A 13,351-nucleotide genomic window follows, 5' to 3' on the forward strand; every position below is an offset into this window, starting at 1 on the left:
CTAGTCCCCAGGTAACATTGTTTTGTCTACTTTAGTTATTTTGTTTCATTTGATGTGTGTTAAGAGATGTTCTCCAGATGTTCACTATGCTAGCCAAATATATCATATTTTTTAATTCACTTTTTGAATAAATTCTAAGCTGAATATGTGGTGTGACATTGATTTGAGAGTTCATAAAATAGACAGAAAATTCCTAGATGGTAATCTTTACTTTCCTAGTGTGATTTATAAAATTCCATACAACGAAATAACTAACATTAGAAACTATATAACTTTAAAAATAATATTTTATTGAAGGTATAGTGTTTTTTGGAAACATTTTACTGATGTTTTAGGAAAAGCAATTTAACAATTGGAGAAGTCGTAGGTTCGCTTTGCCTGTTGGCACCCACCCACGTCACCTGGGGCCTGAGGAGAGTTATGCTCTGCTCATTGTGCCCATGCATATTGCCTTGGAGCCTGGGGATTCATTCTGCCCTACCAACCACCACTGGCTGACAAGTACACCATAATTCATGGGTCTGAGGAGAGGACTGGCCTACCCACCACCATGCCCATGCACATCATCTAGGGGCCCAGGATCAACCTGCCTCACTGTGGGTGTCCACATGTACCATCAGAGGCATGAGGAAAGACCTGTATTGCCTTCCACTGCTGCCACATGTGCAAGTCATTGAGAGGCCTAGGGACTGACCTGCCTTACCTGCTACAGCCAACACTGTGTAGCAATGGGGGGCCTGAGGACAGGCCTGACACACTATTCACCTCTACTGCAAGTATCTGAGAGCAGCATCCAGGAGTCTATACATTGACCTGCCCTGACCACTATAGGTGGTGCCTGTGCATCCACCATCAGAAAGCCTAAGGACAGGCCCATCCTGAATTTTGCTGCTGCTGCTGCCACCACACATGTGCATTATTTGAAGGCCTGGGAATCAACACACTGCATCCACTGCTGCCAGTGCCCACATGCACTATCCCAGGGACTTAGGCCTTCCCTACTTACTGCCACTACTGCCAGCACATGAATATACCATCCAGGAGCCTGGGATTAAATGGCCCCACCCTCCATTTCCGAAACTTATGCACATCATCCAGGAGCCTTAGGTCTTCGCTACTTACTGCCAGCACATGAATATACCATCCAGGAACCTGGGGACTACATGGCCCCACCCTCCATTTCTGACACTTATGCACATCATCTAGGGGCCTTAGGACAGCCCTGCCCTCGCTACTACTGCCATCAGTGGTGCCTGAATACTGGCCTTCCTGGAGTCACTGTCTCCATCAAAGTCTCACCACAGCCTCCATTAACGACCACTGTCTAAGTCACTGAGGAACTCACAGGAACCTCTGATGCTGATTGCAGCCAAAGAAATCATGTGGAGACTACACTACTATGCCCATCCAGAATCAAAGCCATGTCACCTTTCTCAACCAACGCTGTAAAAGCATCTATAGGAGAAAGTATTTTCCCACAAAAGCCAATCCATAAAATAGACAGAAGAGACATACAACAAATGCACAGATATCAACTTAAGAACACAACAAACATCAAAAAAAAAAAAAAGCAAGAATAACATCTCCAAAGGAACATAGTAATTTTTTAGAAACAGATTCCAATGAAAAGAAAATTTATAAAATGGTTAAAAAATTCAAAATAATAATATTAAAGCAACTCAGTGAGATGGAAGAGGGCACAGATGAACAATACAAAGAAATCAGGACAACGATCTGAATGACAAATTCAGCAAAGAGATGGATATCATAAGAAAGGACCAAACAGAAAGCCTATAACTAAAGAATTCAATAAATAAAATGAAAAATACAATTAAGAGGTTTAACAATATAGTAGATCAAGCAGAAGAAAGAATTTCTGAACTTGAAGACAAGTCTTTTGAAATAACACAGTTAAATTTAAAAATAATATAAGAGAATGAAGAAATTCTATGTGACATGTGATTTAATATATAATGATTAAATAACTAAATTCAGGAAGTTCCAGAAGGAGAAATAAGGGCAAAGACACAGAAAACTTACTTAATAAAATAATAGCTGAAAACTTTTCAAGAGTCGCAAGAGATGTAAACATCTAGATATAGGAATCTTAAAGATACCTGAATAGATTCCAACCAAAAATATATTCTCCAAGACATATTATAGTAAAACTGTCAAGTCAAAGAAAAAGAGAATGTTAAAAACAGCAGGAGAAAAGCATCAAGTCACATATATGATAATCTCCATCAGACTAATAGCAGATTTCTCAGCAGCAGCCTTACAGACCAGGAGAAAATGGAATGACACATTCAAAGCACTGAAGAAAACCCCTATAAGAATATTATATCCAGCAAAGCTATCTTTCAAAAATGAGGAAGAAATAAACTATTTTCCAGAGAAGCAAAAGCTAGGAATTCATCACCACTACTCAGGCCCTACAGAAATGAATAAGAGAGTCCTACATCTGGAAACCAAAGGATGATCTCTAAAATCATGAAAACACATAAAATTATGTAATTTACTATCAAATATATACTCAAATGAGAAAGAAGTTAAATGGTTCCACTACAGAAAACCACCAAACTGCAATGATAATAAGAGGCTACAAAAGGAGAAAAGGATATATAAAACAAGCAGAAAACAATTAAGAAAATAACAGGAATAAGTTCTCATCTATTAATATAATATTGAATGTCGACAGATTAAACTCCACACTTAAAAGGTTTACTAATGGAAAGAAAAACATAACTCAACTATATGCTACCTACAGGCAACTCACTTGGCCTGTAAAGACACTTATAGACTGAAGGTAAAAGGATAGAAAACAATGTCCTACACAAATGGAAACCATACATGAGCAAGAGTAGCTATACTTACATCAGTTAAAACACACTTTAAATCAAAAACTGTAAAAAGCCACAAGAAGCTCATTATATAGGGATAACCAGATCAGTTCAACAAAAGGATATAATAATTCTAAATATATGTATACTCATCACCAGGACACCCAGATATATAAAGTAGTTATTAGAGATAGACTCCAACACAGTAAGAGCTGGGGACTTAAGAACTTCTCTCTCAGCATTGGACAAAACATCTAGACAAAAAAGTCAACAAAGAAACACTGAATTTAAACTGCTCTTTAGCCAAACCTAATGGACATTTACAGAACATTTCATTCAATAGCTTTGGAATAAACTTTATTCTCATCAGCACATGGAACATTCTCCAGGATAGGACACAAAACAAGTCTCAGCAAATTTTTTTACAAATCAAGATTATATCAATAATTTTCTGAGACCAAAATAAAATAAAACTAGAAATCAATAACAAGGGGAAAATTAGAATCTGCACAAACTTATGAAAATTAAACAAGATGTTTCTGACAAGTGTTGGGTCAATGAAGAAATTCAGCAGAAAACCAAAAAGTACCTTGAAGCAAGTGAAGATGGAAACAAAACATACTAAAACTTGTGGGATACAGCAAAAGCATTGCCAAGAGTGAAGTTTGTAGCAACACCTACAACAAAAAAGTAGAAAGATTTGAAATAAACAACATGTTGTTTCTACAACAGCTTGTTGTAGAAACAACAAGCTGTTTCTACAGCTTGAAGAACTAGAAACAAGAATGAACCAAACCCAAAATGCATAGAAGGAAAGATACCATGATCAGAACAGATATAGACAAAATAGGGACTAAGAAATTACAAAAGATTAAAAAAGTAAAGGCTTGTTTTTTTAAATAGATAAACAATATCACCATGCTAGCTAGACTAACCAAGAAAAAAGAAGTGCCAAATATATAAAATCAGATATGAAAAAGGAGACATTATAACTGAAGCCAAACAAATGTAAGGGATCAGTAGAAACTGTTATGAAAAACTTATACACTAACAAATTGCAGAACCTAGAGGAAATTGATAAATTCTTGAACACATACAATCTAAAAAAATTGAATGAAGAATAAATAGAAAACATGAACAGACCAAAAATGAGTAACTATTGAGTCAGTAATAAAAAGTCTCCCCTCACTTCGCCCCACAAAAGCCCAGAAACCATATTGCTTTACTGTGTATTCCATCATACTTATAAAGAACTAATACCAATTCTTCTCAAACAAAGAAAAAATTCTTCCTAATTCATTCTATGTGGCTGGTATTACCCTGATAGCAAATCCAGACAAGGACACAACAACAACAACAAAAAGAAAAATTACAGGCCAATTTTACTGATTAACCATAGATACAAAAATCTTAAACAAAATGCTAGCAAACCAAGTTCAACAACACAGTAAAAACATCATTGACCAAGATCAAGTGATATTCATTCCAAGGATGCAAGGATGGTCTAGCATAAACAAATCAGTAAACAAATTATTAAAATTTGTATTAAGAAATTATAAATAATCAATAAGACCAAAAGCTATTGTTTGGTTAAAAAAGAAAAAAAAATGAAATTGGTATTTCTTCACCAAATACGAAATTAGTGGTGCTTGCAGCTAATATGGCAAAAAGTGAACTAGTATGTTAAATTTGCAAGAAGTTTTCATAAACCAATTAAAAAATACAAAACCCTAATGGAAAAAATGTCCCTAAAATATGAATATTTCACAAAAGTTAAAAAAAGAAGTGGTCAATGAATATAAAAATTAATTAATCTCAAAATTATTAAAGCGAGAGAATCAAAATGAGGAAATATTAGCCCACTCCACCAACAATGACTACTAAGGGTTATGAAGACCATTGCCCCTCTTTCGTTTTGTTGAAACTACAAAATAGCTGAGCACTTTTAGAGGATATTTGGTAAAAGCATTTCTGTCAGGATAAAGGGGGCAGGAGAAAATGTCTTTCTCTTTGTGTAAAGATTCAAAAATAAAAAATTTAAAAATTACAGAAAAATTTATATTTTAATTTTCCTAAATGTAACTACACTTATGCTTTGACATAGAAAATCCACTCATACAAATGTATGTAATTATGATATATTTGCATAAGTACACAAATATATATGGATGAGGCTCTTATTTCAGCATTGAGCATAGAAATAATCATAATGTTCATCAAAAATCACACTGCCAAATAACCCATGATATAATCATTAAAAAATCCTACACAACATTTAAACAAGGAAATAGAACCTCACACTCATCAAGATGACTAACATAAAAATAGTACAAAATAATAATTGTTGGTGAGGTTGTGGAAAAATTGGAGCCCTTAGACACTATTAATAAGAACATAAAATGGTGCAGCTGTGATGAAAAACAGTATTGCAATTCCTCAAAAAATTAAAAATTATTATTATCGTGTGATCCAGCAAGTCTCTCTAGGTGTATTCCTAAATAATGAAAAGCAAGGTCTCAAAAAGATATTTATTCATTCATGTTCACAGCATCATTATTCACAATAGCCAAAAGGTAAAAACAACCCCAGTGTTCGTTGATGAATAATTGAGAAAACAAAATGTGCTATATATGTATAACAGAATGTCACTCAGCCTCAAAAAAGAAGTAAATTCTTACATGTAGTACAACCTAGATGAACATCAAACACATTATGCTGTAGTGAAATAAATAAACCAGTCACAAAAGACAACACTGTTTGATTCATCTAGGTGTCTAGGGTACTCAAATTCAGAGAAACAGAAAGTAGAATTGTGATTTCCGCGAGCTGGAGGGGGTTTAAAATGGGGAGTAATTGTTTAATGGATATTAACGTTTAGTATTACAATTTGAAAAAGTTCTGGGATTCGTTGCTCAATGTGAATGAATTTAACCATACTAAGTGTACACTTAAAAATAGTTAAGATGATAAATTTTATGTTATGTGTGTTTTATACAGTTTAACAAAAAAGGAGGTAAATTTATCTTAAACATGTCAAATCTACTAATGTGTGTGCAAAATATCTTAGCAGGTGCAATACTGACAGCTATAGCCCAAATGAAATACAAAAAAAAAAAAAAAAATTGACAAGACTGTGCTTTGAGAATATTTATGAAATTCTTGTCATTCTCCCAGTTCAAATGAAGGTCAAGAAAAAGTATTTATGTAGGGGTTAAGGTGACAGTATAAAATGGCTTGCTCTTTTTGTAAGTATTTCAAAAAGATAAGTTAAAAAAATCATTATAGAATGATTGTCTACTGAATAATGTCTAAGAGGAAAGATACATTCAACTTTTTAAAATAAAAGTTTCCCAGGACAGGTGAAGCAGACGGTCTGGACAGAAAAAAAAAAAAAATGCTCTTTTACTTTAAGGAATTTCATGCATGTAGTGTTCATCCTGGCACATTCACGCGGAGCGCTCAGCTGTGACTGGCTATCTGGTATGAAAGTGTAATATTGCCTACTCATTGAATCTGTTGCACTAAAACAGACTTACATTAACAAAGCAAATTTGTCAAGATTCACTCAGTTGTAAATAACAGAAATCCCATATGCCTTAGAAATAAGTATCTGAGAAAATCTCCATTCCTCATTTGGGCCTAGGCTAAATAAACTAATGAAAACAACGACAAAATTCATCTTGGTATGAAACTTCTTTTCATTTTTACTGAAGTGCCCGCAAGAGTTCAATCCACAAACTATAGCTGTAAAGGTGATGGATACAATTTAAGGCTAATTCAGTTGTTTTAATGTAGGTAACATTGAATGTCAATGTATAAAAGGTTTTATCCATAAATTTGCAAAATATTGGTGGTCACATTTTGCCTAGAGATTCCCAAATCCTGTCAGCCTGGCAACTATGAAGATAGGATCTAAATCCTTTAATTGTTTTTTTAATTTAGATTCAGAGGATACATGGGCAGGTTTTTAAAATGTGTATATTGCATATGGTGAGACTTGAACATTGTACCCAATAGGTAATTTTTAAACCCTCACCACCCCCCACCACCTTCCCTGCTTTTGGAGTTCCCAGTGTATATTGTTACCATTTTATGTGCATATGTACCCATTATTTACATCCCACTTAAAGAGAGAACATTAAATATTTAATTTTCTGTTTCTGAGTTATTTTACTTAGTTTAATGGCCTCCAGTTCAATCCACATTGGGGCAAATAACATAATTTCCCCCCCCTTTTTTGGTTGCACAATATTCCATGGTGCACATATAGACATTTCCTTTATGCAATCCACCGTCGATGGCACTTAATTTGATTCTATGATTTTGCTATTGTGAATAGTGCTGCAATAAACATATGTGTGCAGGTAACTTTTTTTTTTTTTTTTTGAGACAGAATCTCACTTTGTTACCTAGTCTGGAGTATAGTGGCATGATCTTGACTCACTGCAGCCACTGCCTCCCAGGTTCAAGTGATTCTTCTGCCTCAGCCTCCAGAGTACCTGGGATTACAGCACGCCCACACCCAGGTAATTTTTGTATTTTTAGTAGAAATGGGTTCCACCATGTTGGCCAGGCTGGTCTCGAACTCCTCACCTCAGGTGATCTTCCCACCTTGGCCTCCCAAAGTGCTGGGATTACAAGCATGAGCCACCGCTCCCAGTCATGTGTCTTTTTATGTAATAGTTTTTCTTTTCCTTTGGATTGAAACCCATTAGTGGGATTGCTGGGTCAAATATAGTTCTATTTTCAGTTCTTTGAGAATTCTGTACACTGTTTTCCATAGAGGTTGTACTAATTTACATTCTTACCAACAGTGTATAAGGGTTCTCCTTTCTCTGCATCCATGCCGGCATCTGTTGTTTTTGACTTTTTTGTAGTAGTCATACTGACTGGTATAACATGGTATCTCAATGTTGTTTCAATTTGCATTTCTCTGATGATTAGTAATGTGGAACTTTTTAAAATATACCTGTTGGCCATTTATATGTCTTATTTTGAATAACATCTTTTCATATCCTCTGCCTTATTTTAAAAAATTATTTTTATTTTAAATTTGAGGGTACATGAGCAGGATGTGCAGGTTTATTTCATAGGTAAACATGTGCCATACTGGTTTGCTGCACATATCAACCTGTCACCTAGGTATTAAGCTCAGCATGCATTAACCATTTTTCCTAATGCTCTCCCTAACCCTCTCTTCCCCTGACACGTCCAGTGTGTGTTGTTCCCTTCCCTGTGTCCATGTGTTCTTATTGTTCAGCTCCCTTTTATAAGTGAAAACATGTAGTGTTTGGTTTTCTGTTCCTGCATTAGTTTGCTGAGGTTGATGGGTTCCAACTCCATCCATGTCCCTGCAAAGGACAGGATCCCGTTCCTATTTTTGCTTGCATAGTATTCTATGGTGTATATGTACCACATTTTCTTTATCCAGTCCATCATTGATGGGCATTTGTGTTGATTCCATGTCTTTTCAATTGTTAATAGTGTTGCAGGGAACATGCATGTGCATGTACCTTTATAATGGAATGATTTATATTACTTTGAGTATATAACCAGTAATGGGATTGTTGGGTCAAATGGTATTTCTGGTTCTACATTTTTAAGGAATCTCAACACTGTCTTCCACAATGGTTGAACTAGTTTATATTCCCACCAATAGTGTAAAAGTGATCCTATTTCTCTGTAACCTCTCTAGCACCTGTTGTTTCCTGACTTTTTAATAATTGCCATTCTGACTGGCATGAAGTGGTATCTCATCATGGTTTTGATTTGCATTTCTGTAATGATCAGTGATGTTGAGCTTTTTTCATGTTTCTTGGCCTCATGAATGTCTTTTTTTGAGAAGAGTCTGTTCATGTCCTTTGCCCACATTTATTTATTTATTTATTATTTATTTATTTAGAGATAAAGTCTTACTCTGTTGCCATGCTGGAGTACAGTGGAACAATCTCAGCTCACTACAACCTCCGCCTCCCGTGTTCAAGCGATTCTCCTGCCTCAGCCTCCCTAGTAGCTGGTACTACAAGTGTGCACCAGCACACCCAGCTAATTTCTGTATTTTTAGTAGAGACAGTGTTTCCCCATGTTGGTCAGTATGGTCTCGAGCTCTTGACCTTGTGATCCACCCACCTCAGCCTCCCAAAGTTCTGGGATTACAGGTGTGAGCCATCACCCACAGCCTGCCCACTTTTTAATTGGATTGTTTGTGGGTTTTTTATGTTAATAAATTTGTTTAAGTTCCTTGCAGATTCTGGATATTAGATCTTTGTCAGATGGATAGATTCTTGTTTTTCTCTTGTTCAGTTGTTTTGGCTCCTTTATATTCTGGATATTAATCTTCTGTCAGAGGCATAAACTGTAAATATTTTCTCCCATTCTCTATGTTGTCTGTTTAATCTGTTATTTCTTTTGCTGTGCAGAAGCTTTTTAGTTTAATGCAATATCATTTGTCTAATTTGGTTTTGTTACATTTGCTTTTAGGGTTTTAGTAATAAATTATTTGCCTATGCCAATGTCCAGAAGAGTTTTTCCTTAATTGTCTTCTGTGACTTTGATATTTTCAGGTTTACATTGTGGTCGTTAATCCATATTGAGTTAATTTTTTTATATGGTGAGCTATATATGTTGAGATATAATTGGCTAGCCATATGCAGTTTCATTCTTCTGAATATGGCTAGTCAATTTTCCCAGCACCACTTATTGAATAGGGTTTCCTTTTCCTACTGTTTATTTTTGTTGATGTTGTCAAATGTCAGTTGGTTGTAGGTATGTGGCTTTATTTCTAGGTCGTCTATTATGGTCCGTTGATCTGTGTGTCTATTTTTGTACCAGTACCATGTTATTAATACAGCCCCATAATATAATTTGAAGTCAGATAATGTGATTGATGCCTCTGGCTTTGTTCCTTTTGTTTAGGATTGCTTTGGCTATTCAACACTTTTGTTATTGTCATTGCTCTACATACATTTTAAGTTTTATTGTAATTTTTTGAAGACTGAAGGCACTTTGATAGGAATTGCATGGAATCCATAGATTGCTTTGAAAAGTACAGTTATTTTCAAAATATTGATTCTTCCAATCAGTGATCATGGGATGTTTTTCAATTTGTTTGTACCAGCTATTTTTATTAGTGTTTTGCTTTTCTCCTTGTACAGCTCTTTCATCTTATTGGTTACATGTATTCTTAGGTATTTTATTTTTCTTTTTGGCTATTGTAAATGTCATTGAGATTTTGATTTGGTTCTTAGATTGAGCATTATTGGTGCATAGAAATTCTACTGATTTTTGTATGCTGATTTTATATCTTGAAACTTTACGGAATTCACCTCTCAATTCTAGTCTTTTGAAGGAGGCTTTAGGGCTTTTAAGGTACAAGATCATATAATCAGTAAACAGAAATAATCTGATTTCCTCTTTTCCAATTTGGATGCCTTTTATTTCTTTTTCTTGTCTGATTGCTCTGACTAGGAATTAATTTCGGTACTATGGTGAATACAAGTGGTGAGAGTGGACATCCTTGTCTAGCTCCATTTTTAGGGGGAATGCTTTCAACTTTTGCCCATTCAGTATGATGTTGAATGTGGTTTGCCATATATAGCTCTTACTATTTTGAGGTATGCTCTTTCAATACTTAGTTTCTTGAATGTTTTCTTTTTATCAAGAAAAGATGTTGGATTGTATCAAATGTTTTTTCTGCCCCTAATGGGACGATTATGTGGTTTTTGTATTTGATTCTATTTATGTGATGAATCACATTTCTTGACTTGCATATGTTGAAACAACCTTGCATCCCTGGAATGAAATACACTTGATCATGATGAGTTATCTTTTTGTTATGCTATTGGATTCATTTTGCTAGTTTATTTTTGCTTTTTTATTTTATTGTATTTTTAAAAATTTTATTTGAGACAGACTGGAGTGCAGTGGCACAATCTCGATTCACTGCCAACTTTCCCTTCCAGGCTGAGGCCATCTTCCCACCTTAGCCTCTCTAGTAGCTAGGACTATAGACATGCACCATCATGCTCATCTAATTTTTGTAATTTTGTATAGATGGGGTTTTGCCGTGTGAACAGCTGGTCTCGAACTCCTGGGCTCAAGTCATCCTCCTGTCTTGGTTTCCAAAGTGCTGGGATTACAGGTGTGAGCCACCCTGCCCAGCCACACTTTGCTAGTTTCTTGCTGAGAAGTTTTGCATCTATGATCGTTAGGAATATTGGTCTGTAGCTTCTTTTTTTTTTTTTTTTTGTCATCGCCTGATTTTCATATCATGTTGATACTCGTTTTGTAGAATGAATTAGGTACCAATCCCTCCTCCGTGATTATTTGGAATGGTTTCAGTAAGATTGAAACCAGCTCATCTTTTTACATCTGGAAAAATTTAGATGTGAACCCATCTGGTCCTCGCCTCTCTCTCTCTCTCTCTCTGTGTGTGTGGGGTGTGTGTGTGTGTGTGTTGGAAGTTATTTTTATTATTTATTCAAATTCATTGTTCATTATTAATTGGTTCAGGATTTCTATTTCTTACTGGTTCAGTCTTGGAAGTTTGTGTGTTTCCAGGAATTTATCCATTTCCAGGAATTTATCCATTTCTAGTTTGTGTGCATATAAATGTTTATATTAATCTATGATGATCTTTTGTATTTCAATGGTATCAGTTGCAATGTCACCATTGTCATTGTGCTTATTTGAATCTTCTCTCCTTTTTATTGATTAATCTACGTAGCAGTCTATCAATTTTGTTTATCTTTTGAAAGACCTAGCTTTTCCTTTTATTGGTCCCTTGTAATTATGTATCAATTTCATTCAGTTCTTATCTGATCTTTGTTATTTCTTTTCTTCTGCTAGCTTTGAGTGTGTTTTATTTTTGTTTTTCTGTTTCCTTGAGGTGTGAAGTTAGGTTGTTAATTTGAGATCCTTAATTCTTTTTGATATATGCCTTTAACACTATAAGTTTTCCTTTGTGTATTTATTTTTTTGCAGGATAGCAGAGATTTTGATATATTGTGTCTCTGTTTTCATTCATTTCAAACAATTTTTTTATTGCTGCCTATATTTGTTTCATATGAATTTTAGAGTAGTTTTTTTCTAATTCTGTGAGAAATGGCATTGGTAGCTTGATAGGAATAGCACTCAATTTGTAGATTTCGTTGGACAGTATGTCCATCTTAATGATACTGATTATTCCAATCTATGAGCATAAAATGTTTTTCCATTTGTTTGTATCATCTGTGATGTCTTTTAGAAGTGTTTTGCAGTTCTCCCCATAGAGATGTTTTACCTCCTTGATTAACTGAATTCCTAGATATGTTATATTATTTTATTTTATTTTTTGGCTATTGTAAATGTGATTGCCTTCTTGATTTGGCTGTCAGCTTAAACATACTGATGTATAGAAATGTTACTGATTTTTGTATGTTTATTTGGTATTTTGAAACTTTACTGAAGTAGTTTATCAGTCCCAGAAATCTTTTGGGTTTTTTAGGTATAGGATTATATTGTCCATGAAGGCAGATAATTTGCTTTCTCCTTTATGTATTTGGGTGTCTCTTATTTCTTTCTCTTGTCTTATTGGCTGGCTAGGGCTTTCAATATTAGGATAAATAGAATTGGTGAGAATGGGCATCCTTGTCTTGTTCCAATTCTTAAGGAGGATGTTTCCAGTTTTGTACATTCAGTAAGTTGTTGGATGTGTGTTTGTCATAGATTACTGTTATATTTTGAGGAGTTTTGTTTTTAATTGTTTATGTGGTGAATAATATTTATTGATTTGCATGTGTTGGATTAACCTTACATCTCAAGAATATAGCCCACTTGATTATGGGGAATTAACTTTTTTATATGCAATTGAATTCAGTTTGCTGGCATTTTGTGGAGAATTTTTATATCTATGTGCCTGAGGGATATTTGTTTATAGTTTTCTTTTTTCATTGTGTTTTTGCTGAGCTTTGGAATCAGGAGATAATGCTGGCTTTGTAGAATAAATTAAGAAGGAATACCTCCGCCTTGATTTTTTGGAATCGTTTTAGAAGAAGTGGAACAGCTCTTTGCATGTCTGGTAGAATTTGGCTATGAATCCAGCTGTTTTATAATTTTTATTTTATTTTTATCTTTGGTTCATAGGTTTTTAATTAATGATGCAATATCAAAGCTTGATATTTGTTTGTTCAGTGTTTCAACTTATTCCCGATTCAATCTTGGGAACTTGCGTGTTTCCAGCAATTTATCCATTTTCTCTAGATTTTTTCTCATTTGTGTGTGTAGAGGTGTTCATAATATTCTCTGATTATCTTTTTTATTTCTGTTGGATTTATTGTAATGTCACTTTTGTCATTTCTGGTGTGTTTATTTGAATTTTCTCTCTTTTTTGTTTCTTTGTTAATCTGGCTATTGGTCTATCAATCTTTTTTATCATTTCAAAAAACCAACTTTTGGTTTTCTTGATCTTTTGTATGGATTTGGGGATCTCAATTTTGTTCAGTTCCTCTCTGATTTTAGTTATTTATTTTCTT

The sequence above is a fragment of the Mandrillus leucophaeus genome, unplaced genomic scaffold (assembly GCF_000951045.1).
Source record: "Mandrillus leucophaeus isolate KB7577 unplaced genomic scaffold, Mleu.le_1.0 Scaffold191, whole genome shotgun sequence".
NCBI lineage: Eukaryota > Metazoa > Chordata > Mammalia > Primates > Cercopithecidae > Mandrillus > Mandrillus leucophaeus.